Source organism: Trichosurus vulpecula, chromosome 9, assembly GCF_011100635.1.
Source record: "Trichosurus vulpecula isolate mTriVul1 chromosome 9, mTriVul1.pri, whole genome shotgun sequence".
Taxonomy (NCBI): Eukaryota; Metazoa; Chordata; class Mammalia; order Diprotodontia; family Phalangeridae; genus Trichosurus; species Trichosurus vulpecula.
The window spans coordinates 84340171-84354667 of record NC_050581.1 but is presented as its reverse complement, the minus strand read 5'-3'; the positions used below and the strand labels follow the sequence as shown (position 1 = coordinate 84354667).

General features: G+C 38.0%; 1 pseudogene; it reads left to right on the top strand.

The window, feature by feature from the left end:
- The first annotated feature begins 11921 nt into the window (after nt 1-11921).
- On the top strand, nt 11922-12321 carry LOC118831255 (annotated as a pseudogene).
- Nucleotides 12322-14497: the final 2176 nt, after the last annotated feature.

The window sequence follows — 14497 nt, the reverse complement described above, 5'->3', positions numbered from 1 at the left end:
AAGAAATGTTGTGAAAGAATTATGGCAAGATTTGGCACCAGATTAGATATGTGGAGTGAGAATGAGGAGTTGAAGGTGACATCCCGATTGTTAACTAGGGTGACTAGAAGGATACTAGTGCTTTAGCCAGTAATAGTAAAGTTTGGAAGAAGGGTGGTTTTTGAGGAAAAGGATAATGTAATAAAATCTGTTATAGATCATAGCCTGTTTCTGTATGTTCATCTTGTGCAACTCATTCTGTCCTTCCAGAAATAAAAAAGAGGGAAGGAAGAGTTCTTATAAGTCCCCAACTGCCCTTAGCACTGAGCCTCCCTTCCAAGGGTTACCTGCAATAATCACATACTTTTATTTATCAGTTCTTTCTCTGGATGTAGATAGTGTCTTTCTTCACATGTCCTTTATAGCTATTTTTGTTATTTATTAATAGTCAAAATGACTTTTTTTGCTCAAATTCATTCTTAGTTTTTTGGATGGGGGAGGCAAGGCAATTGGGGTTAAGTGACTTGCCCAAGGTCACACAACTAGTAAGTATGAAGTGTTTGAGGTCAGTTTTAAATGCAGGTCCTCCTGACTCCAGGGCCAGTGCTCTATTCACTGTGCCATCTAGCTGCCCCCAAATTCATTGTTAAACCAACATTGTTATTACTGTATACGATGTTCTCTTGGTTCTGCTCATTTCACTCTTCATTATTTCATGAAAGTCTTTTGTTTTTCTAAGATCATTGAGCACATCATTTCTTATAGCACAGTAGTATTTCATCACAATCATATACCACAATTTGTTCAGGTAGTCCCCAATTGATGGGCATCCCTGCAATTTCCAGGTTTTTGCCACTCCAAAGAGAGCTGCTATAAACATTTTAGAACATATGGGTTCTTTTCCTTTTTCCCTAATCATCTTCGGAAACAGACCTAGTAGTGGTATTGCTGAGTCAAAAGCTATAGGTAGTTTAATAACTCTGGGCATAATTCCAGATTGCTCTCCAAAATGGCTGGATCAGTTCACATTTCCATCAACAATGAGTGTGTTGTAGTTTTTCCATATTCCTTCCAACATTATTGATTTCCCCTTCAATCATTTTAACCAATCTGATAGGTGTAAAATTTTTGCACAGGGAAGTGACTTGGTATCAGTTGTTAAAAGCAATGTGAAATTTCCAAAACAGCAATCCAATCTGTTCTTTTCTTTTAATTTAATCTTAGGGCTAACTCTTGTTCATCTGCTGTGCCTGTCCTAGGTATCTATACTGACTGGATGTATGCACTGAAGTGTGACCTCTATGGATCATTGAACTTTGTCACAATTTGGACAATAAACATTTTTCTTCCTTTTGGCTTTTCCTGTAGGGACTGTTAATAGCAATGTGAATCTGGGCAAACCAATGAACATCTCTGAACTTATTTTATCATCTGTTAAGTGGAGACAATAATAAATAGTGCAAGGTTATTGTGAGGACCAAATGAGATGATTCATCTAGAGTGCTTAGCACATCTCTGTAAAGATGAGGGTTTTTTTTAGTCCCATCACATGATTTTCATGGGTGTAGGGAATTCCCAATGAGGAGATTCCTTCTATCAATACAGATTGGCAACTTTTCTGTAACTTGCAGTCTTGCAGAGTTGCCAGAGCAATGAAAGGTTGAGTGACTTTCTCACTGTCAGATGGTCAATATGCATCAGAGGTATGATTTGAACCCCCATTTACCCGAGTGGTCATGCCAGCTATGCTGCATAATTGTGATCATGATGATCATGGTCATCGTCATTAACATCCTTCTCTCCTTCTTTATCTTCCTCATCTTCATCAGTATGATCATCTCTTTTTGGTAATCATGGACCTCATTAAGGAGGTCCTGACATGTTCTGCAGGTTGATGCAATCAATGTAAAGTCATCTGCAAACAGGAACATCACAATCCATTGGCAATACTTCTTATACATGAAACCTGTGGAGGGAATCCTAATGGTAGTAGAAAAAACCTTTAGTGAACATACACCACATCGTAATATTTTCCAACAATTATCTATATGCTTGTATTTATCAGGAAATCTTGATAAATTAACTTAAGCCTATCTTCCTCCTCACATTTTCATCAAAGATGTCCTTGGCATGGATGTAGATTATTCTAATAAAGGTTTTCTACAAATGAAAAAGTAACTACATGGACCATTCATTCAATAAACATTTATTAAGCACCTAATATATGGACAATGTTATTCCATATGTTGAAGTTACAAAGATAAAAATAGAAACAGTCCTTTTGTCAAGGACCTTACATTCTACTTGGAGATAGAGCAGATATACTTTTAAGTAAATGTCAGATAATTTGAGAAGGTAAAGAGCGCAAACAGCCAGGGGAATTAGGAACATCTTCATGTAGGAGGTGACACTGGACCAGGGTCCTGAAGGAAGATTCATGTGCAGATAGGTGGTACAGTGGATAGAGTAAAAGACTTGTAGTCAGGAAGAACCAGAGTATGAAACACTGTCTCAGATTCTCCCCAGTTGTGTGACTGTGGACAAGGCACTTAACCTTTGTGCCTCAATTTTCTTATCTATAAAATGAGGCTATAACATCTATTTCACAGAGTTGCTATGAGGATCAAATGAGTTAACATGTAATGTACTTTGCAAGCTTTAAGGCAATATTATAAAAATGTTAATTACTACTACTACAATGACACAATGGTGGTTACAACAACTACTACTACCACCAAGAAAGATAAGGATTCTAAGAGGTAGAGACGGGAGGGAGTACATTTTAGGCATTGAGGACAGCTGGTATGAGGCATGGAGGAAAAGGTGGAATGCTAACCTTTGAGAACAGTTCCTGTGCTGGTTTGCTTCCTGTGTAAAATCAGAAGATATTGATGCTCTATTCCTGGGTTAGGTTTTCCTGTTCTTTTGGGAGGCGGTATCATAATATCACTTGAAATTTTTTCCAACTTTTTGGTACCTTCTTCCAGGGAAATCTTGTAAAGCAGTCTCTCTGTTTTCAGAATTGTGGTACATTTGGCATAAATTTCCTTTGTATGTAGTATCTCTACACACCCATTCTTTTCTCCTTCATCTTCTTTTACAAATGTTATTTATTTATTTTTATCATTATTTTCTTTTTACATTTTGAGTTCCAAATTCTCTCCTTCCCTCTCACTCCTCTCCTACCCACTGAAAAGGCAAATAAAGTGATATCAATTATATGCATGCAAAACATATTTCCATATTAGCAATATTGCAGAAAAAGCAAGAAAATTATACTTCAATTTGTACTTAGAATTCATTAGTTTTCTCTCTGGAGGTGGATAGCATTTTTTCATCATGAATCCTTTGAAATTGTCTTGGGTCATTGTATTGATCAGAGTAGCCAAGTGTTTCAGAGTTGGTCACTAATACAACATTGATGTTACTGTGCACAATGATCTCCTGTTTCTTCCCACTTCACTTTACATCAGTACATATATGTCTTCCCATGTTTTTTTCTGAAACCATCCCCTTCATCATTTCTTATAGCATGTACTCCATCCCAATCATATGCCTCAACCTCTTTTGCCACTCACCAGTTGATAAGCATCCCTCCAATTTCCACCACAAAAAGAGCTGCTATAAATATTTTTGTACATATAGGTCCTTTCCCTTTTTCTTTGATTTCTTTGAGATACAGACCTAGTAGTGGTATTACTAGGTCAAAGGATATAGACAATTTTATATCCCTTTGGGCATTGTTCCAAGTTGTTCTCCAGAATGGTTGTATCAATTTCTAATTCTACCAACAGTTTATTAGTGTGCCTATTTTCCTTCAACCCCTCCAGCATTTGACATTTCAGATATGTATGAGGTGCTACTCTACAGATGTTTTAATTTGCATTTCTCTAATAGTAATTTAGGGCATTTTTTCATGTCACTATAGATAATTTTGATTTCTTCTTCTGAAGGCTGACTGTTCATATCCTTTGACCATTTATCAATTGGGAAATGGCTCTTATTTTTTTATAAATTTGACTTGATTCCTTATATATTTGAGAAATGAGACCTTTGTCAGAGAAACTTGCTGTAAAAGTTTTTTATATTAGCTCATTGTCTATGGTACCCTTCAGCAAAATGCAGTTTCTCTGATTCCTTCAATTAGGTCTGTTTTTGCTTTGTCTGAGATCATAATTATTGCCCCTGCTTTTTTTTTTAAAAACTTCACCTGAGGGACAATAGATTCAGCTCTAGCCCTTTATTTTCACTTTGTATGTCTTTCTGTCTCAAGTGTTTCCTCTGTAAACAACACATTGTTGGATTCTGGTCTTTAATCCATTATACCTATCTGCTTCTGTTTTATGGGTGATTTCACTCCATTCACATTCACAGTTATGATTACTATGTATTTCCCTCTATCTTATTTTTTAAAGTTTATCCTTCTCTTTTTATCCTGTTCTTCCTCAAGAATCTGTTGTGATTTTGATCATTGCCTCCCTTAAGTTGCCTTTCCTTTTATCATCTTTCCCCATGTCCTTCCCCTCCTATTTCCCTATTGAGTCATAAACCCAACTGAGTGTGTGTATCTATATTCTTCCTTCTTTGAATCAATTCTGATGAGAGTGAAGATCAAATATTACCTGCCACATTTCCCTCCACTGGAAAAGCTGTTCCTTGAGTGCCTCTTTTATATGAGACAATTTCTCCATTCTACTTCTCCCTCCACCTCTCTCCAAGTGCATCCTTTTTTCTCACTTCTTCATTTTGGGGGGGAGATCATCCTCACATAATTGACTCATATTTATGCCCCTTATGTAGACCAAGGCCCTTGCTCCTTTGTGACCAACCAGAAGTGCTCTTCTCCACTCTGGAACTGCAACCCAGAACTATTTATGGGCAATGGAGTTGTCAATCATCACCTGCTGCACCCAGTAATGTCTAAGGGTTGCCTGTAGTCTCTTTCTGGCCAGTTGTCTGACTTCTTTACTCTCTTCGGGCTGAGAGCTCTCAAAGCTGCTGCTGCTGCTGCTGCTATCTCCAAGGCCTGCTGCTAGTATTGCTGCCACATGCATGTGCTCTGGACAGCCTCTACTCATATGTCACAGAACTCTCCTGCCACCATCCTAAGTTTTCTTGGGCAGGATAATTGTCTCACCCAAACCTTTTTATTTTGGTTCTGCTGCTCCAAAATTTGAGTCGAGAAATTATTTTAAAGTTGTTTGGAATGGAATGTTGGTTGCTGCCTGTCCTCCACCATCTCTGTTGCTTCATCTTCTTAAGTGCCATTTTTCCTTCTTCCTTGAGCATGTTAGGGATTAATCTTAAGTGTGGTGGTTTCACTTTCATTAGTTAGAAAAATGGATCATTATAGAAATGCTGACAAATCCATTTAATTTCTATTTGTGGTCTTCCTGCCAGTTTTATCTATATGAATGCTCTAAGAATAGTGTAGCTTAGTTGGGTCTCATGCCAAGCTTTTTGCATACTTGCTTTTGCTTCTACTTCTTTTCACAATCTTATGAATCAATAGGAATATGTGTGTATATATGTATATGAATGAATATGTACTTACCTTGTACTCTTTACGTGCCTCCACTCTTTCTTCTTTATTAGAATTGTTTCTGCTTGAAGCTTCAAAATGCTACCCTGCAGACATCCCCTTCCCTCTGGGGCCAACTTCTGTGAAATAGTAGGCCACTGGAAATTATCTATCCATTCTCTGAGCTCTTCAGAATCAAACCTCTCAGAAACTTAATTGCATGACAGACAGTGACTAGCTGCCTTCTCCTATTTGATCGGGATCTCTATGATAGAGGTTAGTCCCAAATGTTCCTCTTGTTTCTACTTCACAGCCAGTCTCACATTGGGTCAGAATTGAGTCTGGTAAGGCCATTTTTGTCATTACATCCACCTTTTGAAGGATGAAATGATCATTGCCTTCTTCGCTGTCCTTCAGTCAATAAGCATTTATCAAGCACCAGTATGTGCTAGGTACTACACTAAGCACTGGGGATGCATATAATGGCAAAAAGACAGCTTCTGCTCTCAAGGGTCTTACATTCTAATGGAGGAGACAACATACAGGTAACTATGAGCAAACAAGATATATACAGGATAAATTGGAGATAATGTAAGAGGGAAGGCACTAACATTAAGGACTTCTTCAAGCAAAGACTTGATTACCACTCACTGGGGATGCTGTAGAAGGAATTCTTGTTAAGGCATAAATTGGATTAAAAGGCCTTTGAAGTAACTTCCACACTTGATATTCAATTATTCTTTGTCTCCCAAATGTAGTTTTTATTGTTCAGTCATTTCAGTTTTGTCTGACTCTTCATGACTCCATTTGGGTTTTCTTGACAAAAATACTGGAATGGTTTGCTATTCATTTCCTTCTCTAGGTCCTTTTATGGATGAGGAAACTGAGGCAAATAGAGTTAAATGACTTGCCCAGGGTCACATAGCTAGTAAGTATCCGAGATCAGATCTTTCTGACTCCAGGCCTGGTGCTCTATCCACTGCCCCACCTAGCTGCCCTCCAATCTAATACTTCTTATGATTCAGAGTTATTATGATCCAGGTTAATAGAAATTTTCTTATAAAATGTTTTCAAACATATAATTCCAGTTTTGTATGTGGAAAGGAAGGTTTGCATATATGGGCAGAGGGAGGCTGAGAAGGTGAGTTAGATATTTCCTGCTGCCATGTTTACAATGCTCAATAAATAATAAGACATAAAAAATTCACAAATACAGATGCAAAATCTCACTTAGAGAGATATTCATAAGACTCCCTATTAATACCTAAGGCTGAAATATATATCCCGCTGACTTTAAGAAGAACTGTATTTAAACTTCACAGAGTCAGAATTGGTCCTTTTGTGTTTGGAGAGAGAAAAGAAAGAATGGGTCCAAACAAAATTGTATTTTGAAAAGTGGCTTTGCCAAGGAAAGCTTCTCTCTGTGTTTTGACCCAGTTCTAACTTTTGACACCATTCCAGAGTTTCTCACTATCAACCCAGTGCCCTGAGAAATAGTGCAGGACTTCAGGCTGTGGAGGGGACAAATCTCTTGTGACTTACCATGGCTAGAATATAATGATTATGGATTTTTTCCAACTGAGAGGACTAAAGTAACCATACCCACTTTCCTTCATCACTGGTTCTGTTGCTTTTCCTCCTCCTCCTTAAAAAAAAACCTCTCCAAATAGAAAACCCAAATAGGCTCCATGTATGAAAAGAAGGACAATGACATTCATCATCATCATAATATTCTGACAAAAGGGCTTTTTAAAATGTGCTTTCATGTTTCTGTGGGAGGTAGGGTTGTAATAAACAAGAGACATTGATAGACACAATGCCTTGTACCTAACGGCATAATAAATGTTTTAAAAATTGAAATGAATAGATTATGCTCAATGAATATTAATGAGGTATGCACTTATTTCTTGGATAAGAGTTTCCCCTCTAGGGATATACTGGTAAACTCTGGCTCACAAACATGACTTACAAATGACCTGTACATGCAAACAGCTGTTCAAGGCTATGTATCCAAGAAAGATGAAAACTTCCTTCTCTTCTTTTTCTTGCCCCACATAGGAGGACTCTGTTCCTTGAACCCGAATTCCATCTAATTCTATTAATGAAATGCTCTAGTTTTACTCTGGGTTCCAAGCAATTACCTGATCTTTGAGCTTTGGGAACACATATGGTTTGTGATCTGGGTACAGCCTAGACCTATGCACCTCCCCTTAGTAGATTATTGGAGAAACTTTTGCTAGTATTGATAATATCTGACCCTTAAAAATTTCAAAGATCTCTAAGTCAAGCAAAGGCTCTATCTACATAGAATAGGAGTTATAATTGGTACCTTTGAATTGTAAGGTTCAGTGGACAGATGGCCAATTTTCTAGTCAACGACCTAGGTTTGAAGTTGAGTTCTGCTACTTCTGAAATAATTTTCTGCTCTTTTCTCCTTACTACTCTTACTCTTACAACTTATTCCCCTTTTCTCCACTCAGAACTACTAGATGGCATTTTATCGCAGGAAGCATTAAAATTCATGGATGTAAGATTAACAGTTTGCTTGGTCTGTCTGTCATGGTGACAAAGTACAATTTTTATTTCTCTCCTCTTCTTTCTCTGTGAATTAAAAGGCAGGTTGGGGCAGATCTTGCTTCTTTTGCTTTAGTTAAGCATTATCTTCCTTACCATGAATCACCCTTGCATAACACAGTGGCAAGTACAACCTGAAGGCTCCCTGGTCTGAATTCCACCTATGTGGAAGGGGAACTAAGGAACTCATTACAATGGAGGGAGGGGATGAGGAGAGGCAATATGTGCAGAGTGCCTGCTAGCAGGTAGACAATAAATACCTATTGATTGATGTATAACTCAAATGACCATTTCCCTTTTATTCATATGATTTCTTCCTTGTCCCCTAAACCCCAACTCCAAAAACTCTCACCTTTTCCCACCAAGAAATATTTTGAAGTTCATTGGTAGGATGGTGCAATTAGACTTTGTTCTGTCTTCCAACTTTCCATATGTTGGACATTCAGGTGCTTTTTGAGATCTCTGAACTCCAAGAAAGACACAGTTCTTCATTACTGAGGACAAGGCAGTGTGGACTAATGAAAAGATTAATAACCTTGGAGACCAGACCTTAGTCCACTTCTAGTTCTGCTATTAACCATCTATGGGCAAATCACTTAATGTTTCTTCTTCCTCAGATTCCTTACTTGAAAAACAAGGGGACTGTACTAGATTGGAATCATCTTTTTTTTCATGAGATTTTCTACCCTATAGGTAGAAGAGAGAATGAGGCAGAGACAGTGATTACTCTATTGACTGTCTCAAATGTTTATTCGCTTACATGGGGTGGGTGTGGAGTGCTGTCAACATCAGGAATGATCAGGTTGATCTCAAAGTTTGACCAGTTGATCGGGATTGAATATCTAGGGGATCCTGAACTAGAAGATATCTAAGCTTCATGCTAGCTCTATTTTTTTCTAATTCTTTTTGAGTACTTATGATATTTCTACCGCATGCTGAGGTTCATACTTAGCCCATGAGTGGAATCGCCATCCCTATTAGGGATAAATGAAATATGTTCCGGGAAGGGATAGGATGTGTTGAGGAGAATATAGAAGGTAATAATGCCACAAGAGTCTGCAAATGTTTGCTAGAATAAGGTTGATTTCTGGATGGCTTTAGGGGTATTATAGTAATAATAAAAATGATTTTAGGAGTAGGATTTTAGAAGTATTTGTCAGTTGAGTAAGGTTTTGGTTTTACCAGGTTTCGAAAGAATGTGGATTCATTCTTGGACATATTATAGTGAAAAGACAATGTAAAGGAATTGATATAGTTCTGGGTACACAAAAGAAAGGACAATGTCTTATCCAGACTCTTTCTCTGTCCTCATACCCAACAGTGCTTGGCACACATTAGGTACACTTATTATTTATTTGTTGAATTGAACTGAAAATAAGAAATGCCACAGTGAGTTAGCTCAATAATACATATTTCCCACTAACTGATTTCCATTGGATATTTTGTGAATATCCTGTGTTCTCTAAATCTATGATCCTATGTTCCAAGATGAAAGGTAGCGGTAGTTCAAAGTACGTGCGTTTTAGTCTCAGAGTTTCTACGTCCAAATGCTGATCTTTTATGTGACTGGTGCAAGTCATCTCCCAATTCTCTGTTTTCCTCATCTGTAAGATGAGTAGGTTGGATTAGGTAGTCTCTATGACCTCTTCTAGCTCCAGACCCTATGATCCTTTCTTGAGTTCAGGGCGGATATTAGGACATGTTCACAAAATGGAAGATGAAGAAGAGGTTTTCTAAGTCAGTATGAGGCCCCCAGTGAACCTTATATATAGTTTGATGGCACCCAGTTATACTAACACTAATGTTTTAGAACCCTGAAAGAACAGGTAGGAGACACCATCTAGGGATGCATTTTGCCAATTCAAGTGGAAGTTGAGATAGTTGTTCAGGAGAATGAACTACATATAAAATGAGGGGTTTGTATGAACTGGATGATAACTGAAGTCCCTTAAGGCTTTAGATCTGTGAGCCTGTGACTGGAAATATGATATGCATTGAAAGAGTGAAGAGAGGTGAGGAGTACTCCAAAAGAGGAAATATTTGTTGAATTTGAGACAAGAGGAGAAAATAGCTTAGACATGAGGGATTTACTCTGAAAGAGGATAATCTTTTAATAGCAGAAGAATGAATTTGATGATATCTTACTAATGTATCTGTTTTTGTGATCTGTTTGAAATGAAACCAATGTGTAGCAGCAAGCCGGGCTTATTTAGCACAGAGGAGGCCAGTCAGTCAGATGGTGCCAAGGTATGAACAAGTGAAATGGAGGAGATGGCCCCAGGAAAAAGAATGTTTCCTTGGACAATTCTGTGCTTAAAAAATGCATAGCTTATTGCTGTTGAAAGAAAAGAACTTGCAGAGCCAGTTTAGGACTCCAAAGAGAATGAGTGCATGGCTCAATTTTATTTGGGAAATGTTTGACTTGACAGCTTAGGAAGAAAAAAAGTAGGAAAATCAGCTCTTGATCACAGATTTTATAAATGTCCCATTAGAAATGAACCCATGGAGACAGACAGCAGGTGCTGAAACTGCCCTGATGCTTCTATGTTGGAAGGAAGATGTTTCTGTAATGCGCTGAGGTTTTATCTCTGAATGATATCTCCCAAGTCTGATTCCAGGGGTGAACACAAGAAACCCTCAGAATTTGCCAAAAAAAGATGGAAAATAGAAAAGAGAGTTTTTAAGGAAAGTGCATGTAAATTGTAGTCCCACAAGACCCCCTGTAGCGCTGTGAAAATATTTTGCCTTTAGCAGAGAAACTTTGTTATCTGAGTTCTAGGCAACAACCATGACTTGCTTCTTCCTTCAGGCAGAGAGAATGTCTGTTTGTTTGTGTGGATATACTTTAAGTTTTGACAAAGATGTTTTAACCCTTCAGGGGAAATAAATTGGTTTTCCTAGAACTTAGTGCTTTGCAACGTTGAGATTTAATTGCTTTGAGAATCAAGATTGCTGGAGTGGGGGAGAGGCTGCCCAGGGAAAGAGCAGGCACAGAGAAGTCAGTTTTCTTTTCCCCATTCATCTTTTTGTGGTTTGCTAAAAACAGGCTGGAAAAGATCATCAAGATAAGCAGGACAGTGACAAGAAGGTAAAGGCAGTAAGTCTAGGTCAGCTGGATTGTCATTTGGAATGCTATGTCTTAGAACGGGTAAAGTGGGCTCACCCTGAGTAATTTTTAGAAGAAAAAAGACATTAGCAGACGATGACAATGCATTTGAGCTCCATCTAGTCAAATTGGGGAAATCCCACATTGACCTTTATTTTGCAAATTGTGTTCTCTGTCATCTGGGTCAAGGAGTTATTTGATTCTGATTTAGGGGCACTGCTCCAAAGACTTGATGGAGTAGAGCCCCACATGTGTTTGTCCATCCATCCATCCATCCATCCACCCATCCATCCATCCATCCACCCATCCATCCATCCATCCAATACTGTCTCCTAATAGTCTCTTATATTTGTATAGTGTTATCATTTTCAAGTGGCTTTTGTTCCCAATGTCTCATTTGATTCCCTAGGATGACGTGTTATATAATGCAAAGAAAACTGACTTAGGAGTTAGAAGATTTGGGTTCAAATTCCATCCCAGCCACTTGCTACCTGTGTGACTTTGGCCAAATCATTTAGTCACTCTGGGCCTCAGTTTCCTTATCTGTAAAATGAGGGAATTGTCCTTTAAGTTCTTTTCCAGCTCTTAGTCTTTGATCTTATAAATCTATTTAAAGACCAATTTATAAATAATAATAACAACTCCAGTTTTCACAGTATTTTGATCTGGAGTTAGAGGGCCTGAGTTTAAAAGTAGGTGTAGCTTTTCCCTCTCCTGCTGCTCAAGGAGCCGGCTGCCACCATGAATGACACTGTAACCATCAGAACCAGGAAGTTCATGACAAACAGATCTTCTTCAGCGTAAACAGATGGTTATAGATGTCCTTCATCCTGGAAAGGCCCAAGTGCCCAAGACTGAAATTCAAGAAAAACTGGCCAAGATGTACAAGACCACTCCAGACGTCATTTTTGTTTTTGGATTCAGAACCCATTTTGGTGGTGGCAAAACAACAGGCTTTGGAATGATTTATGATTCCCTTGACTATGCAAAGAAAAATGAACCAAAGCACAGACTTGCAAGGCATGGCCTGTATGAGAAGAAAAAGACATCAAGAAAGCAGCGAAAGGAACGGAAGAACAGAATGAAGAAAGTCAGGGGTACTGCAAAGGCAAATGTTGGTGCTGGCAAAAAGAAGGATTAAAAGGCACTATGGATGACATTTATCCATGAAGATAATTTTTCATCAGAACACAAATAAACTATGTAAAAACTTAAAAAAAAAGTAGGTGTAGCTGCTTACTTGCCTGTGTGAATTTAGGGAAGTCCCTTTTCTTCTGTCATCTTCAAGTACTTCTGTATCAAATACAAAGGGGTATGGAGGGGAAGGTTTTGATGGTGGTTGTTGGCCAGCTTAATTCCAGTTCTTTCAGACTCTAAAGCCTTTGGGTTTGACTTTAAACATGTTTGAGTTTGAAGTGTAGAGGAACTATCCAAGCGGAAACATCCAGTAAGATGAGAACTCTCCCAGAACTACTTTGGTCTTTTGTTGTTGTTTTTCGGTTGTTTTCAGTTGTGTCCAGCTCCACCCCATTTGAGGTTTTCTTGGCAAAGATACTAGAGTAGTTTGTCATTTCCTTCTTTAGCTCATTCACAGATGAGGAAACTGAGGCAAACAGGGTTAAGTGACTTGCCCACAGTCACACAGCTAGTAAATGTCTGAGGTCAGTTTTGAACTTAGGAAGATGAGTTTTTTTGACTCCAGGCTGGGCACTCCATCCACTGCACCACCTAGCTGCTCTACTTCAGTCTAGCTTGGGCTTTTGCATTGTACTTGAGTGGTCATAGGGTGGGTGACGTACCACTACCACTACGAACCATGTACTATGAGAGGAGATGGAGGATAGCCTGTCCCATATAGAATGCCCATTTCTTGTGTTTATGGAGCACATGAACTCATTTCTATGTAAAAAGTGGATTTTTTTTCATGGAAATGAAAGTTCATTTTCCTTTCTCCTTAGTCAATCAAGTAATAGAAGCTTGTTTTCTAAGGAGAAATGGAAGCATGACACCCTACCAGCCATACCTCCTTTCATTGAAAACCCTCCTCAAATTTCCATTTGTAAGAAATATTCTCAGACTAGGTAGAATGGGTTAGGAATTATGTACATTTCATTTATAGAATCCTTAGGGTCAGAATCTTGAAGGGTTATTTAGTCCAGTCTCCTACCTTTGATCAAGAACCCAACTAAAAATCCCAGACAGTTCAGAAGCAACCCTATTTTAATAAACTTTAAAAGAAATGCCCTTGCCTTCTTTAGTATCCCATCTGGCTTCACCCTCCTCTGTAGGATTCATGCAGCTGAAGGTCATTTTTACATCTTTCTTTTCTCAGCCTTTGTTTCCCCAAGGTAAATGATCCCAATAATGGTGCTCTGAAAATAGTAGATATTTCCTCAATTGTTGTGTTATATTGTCCACTTTTATGTAATTATTTTATTGTGATTTTCACACAATAATATTCTATTGCATATCTTGTAATAGTATTGTATTTTAATGGTTTCTCTTCATGATTTACATCATCTACCAAATAGAAAAAAAGGAAAGGGAAAAATAATATCTAACCTCCCCTGAAAATTAACCATAAAAAGTAATTTGCATTAGTATTGCATTAGTATTACAGAATCCGAGGTTTGTATTGGGACCCTCCCTAAGGCAAAATTGTAAAGGAAGTAAAAGTTTCTTTGCCTAGTTGTCTCTCCCTCACCCTCTCTTCCCCCCATCCCATATTTGGTATTTTATAGAGTCTCATCCTAGATGGCCCCACTCTCCCTGATGGAAATCAACCAACCTCTTTTAAGGTTAAGTAATATGAGACACCTATTTAATATAGGGTAGAGGCTGCCTCTCTGAGCTAGTTGAATCTTAATCAAAAGTCGGTTTCCTTCTAAGCTGAACTCCAAGGCCAACTCCTAGATGAGATCTATCTGTTCTAAGCATTCCCCCTGAATAACTTTGAATTTATTTTCTGTGTGATTATTTCATATATATACTTAATGTATACATATAGTCTCCCCTTAAATAATGTAACATATCTGAGGGAAGGAGATATTTCATTTTTGTTTCTTTCCCAGTACTTAACTTGTAGGTATTTGACAAAATGTTTGTTGATTGATTGACTTTTAAGCTTTTTATTGATACTTAAAAAAATCTGATTCTTTCCCACGCTCTCCTCCCCTTTGTGATGAATGAGTATAGTTAAACACACCAAATCTACATGTTGTTTTTTCAAACTTACTTATTTGCTATGACTGATAAAATGTGCCTTATTCCATGACTGTAGTCCACTACTTTTTGGCACACCTAGGTGGCACAATGGA